Raw genomic sequence first — 6,879 nt, 5'->3', positions numbered from 1 at the left:
ATGCCCTGTCCCTGCCACCACACCACCCATATGACTGTGCTAACAACCTCCTGCCTGGGGCCCCTCTTCCCTGCTGTCGGCTGTACAACCTCTCCCGGCCTGAGCATGAGGTGATGGAGAAGTACATACGGAAGTCTCTGGCCACAGGTATAATTCGGCTTTCATCTTCTCCGGTGGGTTTCTTTTTTGTGGGGAAGAAGGATGGGACCCTGAGACCATGCATTGACTTTCGCGGCTTAAATAATATCACTGTAAAAAACAAATACTCTCTGCCTCTGCCCCCCTCCATGGAGCCACTATCTTCTCCAAACTGGACCTGCGGAACGCCTACCACCTTGTCCGTATCTGGGAGGGGGACGAGTGGAAGACAGGTTTCAACATACCTCTGGGGCACGTTGAGTACCTTGTCATGCCATTTGGGTTAACTAATGCTCCTGCTGTCTTCCAGGCTCTAGTTAATGATGTCCTCCAAGACATGATCAACTGTTTCGTTTTAGTCTATCTAGATGACATTTTGATTTGCTCCCGGTCCCCTGAGGAGCATGAGCAACATGTACGGCAGGTACTCCATCGCTTGCTAGAGAACAAACTCGATGTTAAGGCAGAGAAGTGTGTGTGTTCCATGTCCCCACAGTGTCTTTCCTAGGCTATGTGATCACACAAGGAGAGATGCAGATGGACCCCGCCAAAGTTACCGCTGTGTCAGAGTGGTCAGCACCCACCAACTGCAAGCAATTGCTACAGTTCCTGGGGTTTGCTAATTTTTATCGGAGATTCATCTGTAATTATAGCCACATCACTGCCCCACTCACTGCTCTCACCTCTGTCTCCACTCCCTTCTGTTGGACACCTGAGGCTGAAGCAGCCTTCAAGGAGCTCAATCGCTACTTCATCTCTGCTCCAGTCCTTGTCCAACCTGACCCTGCCCTTCAGTTTGTGGTGTGAGGTGGACGTCTCAGACACTGGGGTGGGTGCTGTCCTGTCACAACATTCCTCTGCCGATAATAAACTCCATCCCTGTGCCTTTTTCTTCTGTAGACTCTCTCCTGCGGAGAAGAACTATGACATCGGCAATAGGGAGCGTCTCGCGTTTAAGCTGGCCTTAGAGGAGTGGCGTCATTGGTTGGAGGGCTCTGACCAACCCTTCGTCGTATGGACTGACCATAAGAACCTCTCCTAAATCCAGTCAGCTAAGCGGCTAAATGCATGTCAAGCAAGATGGACTCTATTTTTTGGCAGATTTAACTTCTCCCTCACTTATCGTCCAGGCTCCTGTAACATCAAACCCAATGCCCTGTCATGCCAGTTCACCATCGAGGAGACTAGTTCCACTCCAGACCCCATCCTGCCGCCCACCTGTGTCATTGCCGCCATCACCTGGGAGATTGAGTCGCTTGTGAAGCAAGCCCAGAGCCTCCAACCTGACCCAGGTAACGGCCCTCCTAATCGTCTGTTTGTCCCTGACTCTGCCTGCTCCCAGGTTCTTCAGTGGGCTCATTCCACACACCTCACCTGCCATCCTGGTATCAGCCACATGCTCACCTTCCTTCGCCAACGGTTTTGATGGCCTACTATGGATGCCGACACCCGGTCCTTCATCTCAGCCTGTTCAGTGTGTGCCCAAAACAAGTACTCCACAACACCACATTCAGCCACTACTGAAGACTATCTGTCTTTTATTTGGATACCATCCCCAGACTAATGGCCAAACTGAACGGGGAGATGGAGGCTGCACTGCGCTGCATTGCATCTGCAAATCCGTCTGCTTGGAGCTCCCAGCTGCCCTGGGTGGAATATGCTCACAACACCCTGCCCAATGCCTCCTCAGGTATGACCCCCTTCTTCTGCTCTCTTGGTTACCAGCCTCCCTTGTTCCCCACACAGGAGGAGGTATGGCTCCTCTCTAAGGACCTCCCTCTTCAGGTGGAGTCCAAGAGACTGTCTCCCCGTTATGTTGGTCACTTTTGAGATTGACTCAGTTATCAGTCCCTGTGCTGTCCATCTGAAACTCCCTCTTTCTCTTTGGATCCATCCCACTTTCCATGTGTCCCAGCTCAAACCTGTCTCCCTCAGTCCCCTGTCACCCCCAGTGCCGGCTCCTCCCCCTCCCCGGCTTATCGACGACCACCCGGCGTACACAGTGTGGCGGCTACTGGATGTACGCCGCCGGGGCCGTGGCCTGCAGTACTTGGTGGACTGGGAGGGCTACGGTCCGGAAGAGCGTTGCTGGGTTCCACATTGCCTGATATTGGACCCATCCCTCGTCCAGGACTTTTATCGGCAACACCCTGGCCGTCCTGGCCGTGTGCCAGGTGGCGCCCAGGGGGGGGGGGGGGGGGGGGGGGGGCTCCTTCTAATGTGTGTGTGGGTGTGTCTCTCTCTCTCCCTTGTCTATGCCCAAATTACAGGGGTGGAGACAGGTGTGAGGGAGTCAGGCGACCAGCTGCCATCCATCAAGAGTTCTGCTTAAATATTAGGTGCAACCTCCTGCTCACCGGCAGATCATAGACTCTGTTTCTTGCAGTCAGTCGCGCTTCTAGCCTCATAACTTTGATTCGATTCAGTTTTGACAGAGTTCCTAATCTGTTTCTGTATTCCAACAGTTTGCCTTCGCCTGACTCCAGCCCTTGGCTCCTGCCTTCCTGCCTCACCTGCACAGCCCATTCCTCTGCCTGGCTCCCCTCTCCATTCCCTATACCCAGCCTCATGCCCAGCCCAAGCCCCAGGTTCCTGGCTACCAGCCCAGACCTTGGCCCAAGCTTCCCAGCTACCGCCTTGCAAATAAAATCCTTTTCCATCTCTGCTTGCAGCCTCCTGCCTCGGTGGGTTCACTAGCCTAGCTGTAACATGCCAGCCATATTTCTGAACACGGTGAAAGTCATGGTGGTTCATCTATTGAGTAGCGTTCTGTACAAATATAGAAACTAAATCTGTTTCGGATGTCAAGTCAATCATCTGAGTCAGAATCAACACGAATGTCTGGAGAATCTACCTGAGTATTTCTACATTACTCACTTTGAGGAGAGAGCCCTTGAAGCACACCATATTCATGTGTCTGAATACAGGGTCCAAGGTGTCTCTGAGGCCTTTCTTTATGACATCAAATTTATGAGATGCATTGATGAGAAAATCGGCAAGCTTTTCTTCAAGCTGTCCAGAGGAGAGCTCAGTAAGATCAAGGCTTTGCAAGAAACTGTGGAATTTTGGAATGGTGTTCGTGAATGAAAACTTTAAGCTGACCAGAGGAGAGTAAAAAGCATTTTTTGGAACTGATTCAATGAAAGAAAAATTATTTAATATTTTAATTATTTAATCATTTAATTATTTAAAATTACTGCATAAAACTTGCAGTGTAAGCAGAGGAACATGTAGTCATCAGAACAAGTGACATGATCAGAGATGTTGGTTTTATCAGACATTGAAGTTATTCAACTGGGAAACATATTGGACATTGTTCAGTCTCACGCTGTACACACACCTTGGGAACTGACTGTGAACAGTACATTGCAACTCATTAACTAACATTCAGTGTCTAATACATTTTGTAAAATCATTGAAGAGATGAACTCCTCAAACATACACTGTACACTTTGTTAATAGATGTTGTAAGTTATCGTGTACAAAACAACCAACCTGTGAACACCTTGATTGAATCATTATGTGTTAATGTTATTTGCAATACCTTCTGTACCTCTGTGTTGAAGTCAGCCTTATCTATGATCAAAACAATTGAACTGTAGTACTGTTTGGTAGTTAACCTTTAGTTCTGAATCCTACTGTACTTGTACTGTACTTTACCGAGGGGTAATGCTCTATACACCTTATCTTGCGTGAATGTGAAAACTTACGCCATTCCTGAGAATTCCAGAACATGTTGCCAAGAAAATCTTTTCATGGGAACGATGCCTTAATACATCTGAACCACAAAGCCTTTACAGGAAGAAGAGATCTGTCTTCCTTCAACTTTGTCCATAATAACATGGAATACCCTGCTTTGTGTCAGGACAGCAGACAGGTTCCTGCCAAAGCTTTCCAACTGCAATTTAACAAGGGAATATCCATCAGAGTGTTTTACAGTATGTTTACAGCTACTGAGAGACACTTGAGAGATTTACCTCTGAACATCAACAGGGAGGAATTTGAACAAGGATACCCCTTGTTTGTTTTCAACCTTAAGGCTGGGGAAGACGCAGATGCCTTGTCCCGCATTTCCAACGTAAGTTTAAGATTGGAAATGAGATTCCCTTAATGCATACGACGACGCATATTGTTTACGCTTGTTACAAATCTATTTTGGAGATCAACTATTTTGGAGATCAACTCCATGACAAGTGTTGGTGGATTATTACTTTGAAAAAATTAATAATCATCAATTTGAAGATCTCATGCATCATTTACTGGGAGATGCGTTTTGCGGCATGTTGGCCGCAGACCAGCTGCCTTTACTGAAGGAATTATTCAGACTCCCCGCCATCCCACATGATTGTCAACACACACCGGGGACACGAGCCAGGAGAACACTGGCTAGCACTCACTCTAGAAGAAGATGGGACGGCCACCTTTTTTGACTCTTTTGGATTTTATATACTATCCTAAAAACATTGTACAATTTTTTGAAAAACACTGCAAAACCATTTTATACCACAACTGACAGCTTCAACACATCCTGTCTACAATGCAGTCAACATTGTGTTTATTATTTAAGCCATAGGGCCTGCAGTTTAAACTTTTGAAAACTTTCTATCTTTGAGACGATGATGTGATTAAAAAATGATGCGACAGTGACTAATTTTGTGAAAAAATATCATCACTATATAAGGCATCAAAGATCCAGATGTTTTCGCCACACCATCTGTTCTTTACAAATGTTCAAAGATTGTTACAACTTGTGAAAGAATTAATTCATTATACATAAAAAATTGGTCCAACAAGGGTGTTTTTTCCTTCTTCTACCCTTCTCAGCTGATGTGGCCTCCACCTCCTCCAGCTGCATCCAGTTGGGGGATATATGTTTTTTCCTTCTCCCCTTCTCAGTCGGCATGACCAACCCCTCCGCCTCTTCTTCTTCATTTTCATCTTCTTCTTCACGAGGTCCTTCAGTTTTCAGTCTGTGTTACTGCTCGCAAGCTCAAGGATTACTCACTAAAGATAAAGGGATGTTGACTTCCCTCAGAACATTTAAAATCTCATCCAGTCCTTAGGTGTTAGGGTCTGTGACTTTTTATGAGACTGACAGATCTTTAAACAAGTCTATCATATGCAAGTCTTTCACAGCCTTCCCCTTATAAACACTAATAATAATATATAATAACATTAATCCCTTTAGGTAGAGTCAGAGTAATACAATGTTCCTCCTTGTCCACTTGTCTGATGAGGGCTAGGTATCTGCAGCAGAGCATTGCATTTTTAAATTTTTTCGTAAGGGTTTAAACCGGGTCCGTTTAATATAGCCCTCATTTTTATATCCAAATCATTTCCATCTCATCATTGGAGGGTCATTTGGAATGTCTGCTATCTGACTCACACAGTTCAAATGCTGAGGGGTCAACAAAAATATCTTTTGACTCATCCTCTGTGCCATCTCTGAATTAATTTTTAGTCAGACCTCCTGCAAGCTGTCCAAAGATAGGTACAATGGTCGAAAGCAGAGGTAAAAGAAAGCCTACAGACTGTTTAATCAGAATCCTGTGTTTGCATTTCAGACTGATTTTTTTTTTTATCAGCGAACAGTCTGGTAATTTTTTTCTGCCTTTTGAGTTTTTTATATTGACCTGGGTTCAGTGGAATGTTACTTTTTAACAAATTTAAAGAGAATTCACAAGAGAATGAAGAAAGTCTGTGTAGCAATGTTTGAGAATATCTTCACGTTTCTGCAGGATGGCATGACACAAAGCCCTCGGAAAAGGTGTGTTCCTTTTTATGTGTGCTGACATGATTAATGTAGGCTTTGTTTTAAGTAGATAAACGACCGGCCACTGGTCAGGTAGTACTCCCAATCTTAGTCTGTATTGCTGTGGGCAGGGAGGTGTAAAGTCAACGATTAAACAGCTGAGAGGATTTTTTATACCATAGTAATGATTTTGGAACAGAAACAAAAACAGTGTTTTACTTTTTTTCAGGGTATTGATCTGAAATTTGGAGAGGGTGCGAACCCCTTCGTCTCTGTAAAACACAATCATTTTACAATCCAAAACCCTTTCAAATTTTGGGATATCATTAAAGGTCACCTCTGTTTGATCATTCACTAATTCTAGACTACTGTCTGTCATAACAGACATGTTGGACCAGGAGAGTCTGAAAAGCAGATAGGTCCTTGTCACCGTTGGCTCTTAATAGGGCTGAGACACTCTGATCACATAGTGAAGAATCTGTCTGATTTACATTTTCTAAAAGGTTTATGGCGTTGTCTAAAGTGTTCAAGCATTCTGTTTGGTTCAGTTTTTTTGTGGCAGTTTATGAAACAGATTGGTTTGGTTTGGTTGGTTTGCAGATCAGATTGTTCAACATTTTGTTTAAATTTTTTAATCAAGCTTGAAAATGGGTCAATGTATTCAAAACTGATTTAAGTGCATCGATAGCAATGTTGATAGGGATGAAGGAGTCATTGAGTTAAGAAGTGGAAGGGTTATCTGACATCAACTTTTTCATGATCTGACGCTTCAACTTTTTCTTCGATTAAATTCAACAAAGTTTGTAATTCAATTAATCAATGGTTGCTTACATTTTTGGCCATGATGGCTTTAATGTCACATTGTGTTTACAATACTAGAATTTATCAACACCTACAGAAAACATCATGTTCATACCTACAACTTAAATGTCACACCTTGTTTACAATACTAGAATTTACCTTCACCTACAAGAATTATCAGCACCTAC

At 44.3% G+C, this 6,879-nt stretch overlaps 1 long non-coding RNA gene across 1 annotated transcript; it reads left to right on the top strand.

Moving 5' to 3' along the window:
• The first annotated feature begins 1,749 nt into the window (after positions 1 to 1,749).
• On the top strand, positions 1,750 to 2,803 carry LOC122973022. Its single transcript, XR_006399886.1, has 2 exons — positions 1,750 to 2,523; positions 2,604 to 2,803. It is a non-coding gene; the product is annotated as an uncharacterized LOC122973022 (long non-coding RNA).
• Positions 2,804 to 6,879: the final 4,076 nt, after the last annotated feature.

This window comes from Thunnus albacares, chromosome 21 (genome assembly GCF_914725855.1).
Source record: "Thunnus albacares chromosome 21, fThuAlb1.1, whole genome shotgun sequence".
In the NCBI taxonomy this organism is placed as follows: Eukaryota; Metazoa; Chordata; class Actinopteri; order Scombriformes; family Scombridae; genus Thunnus; species Thunnus albacares.
Note: the sequence above shows the minus strand (reverse complement) of the source record. Positions and strands in the feature narration are given on the sequence as shown.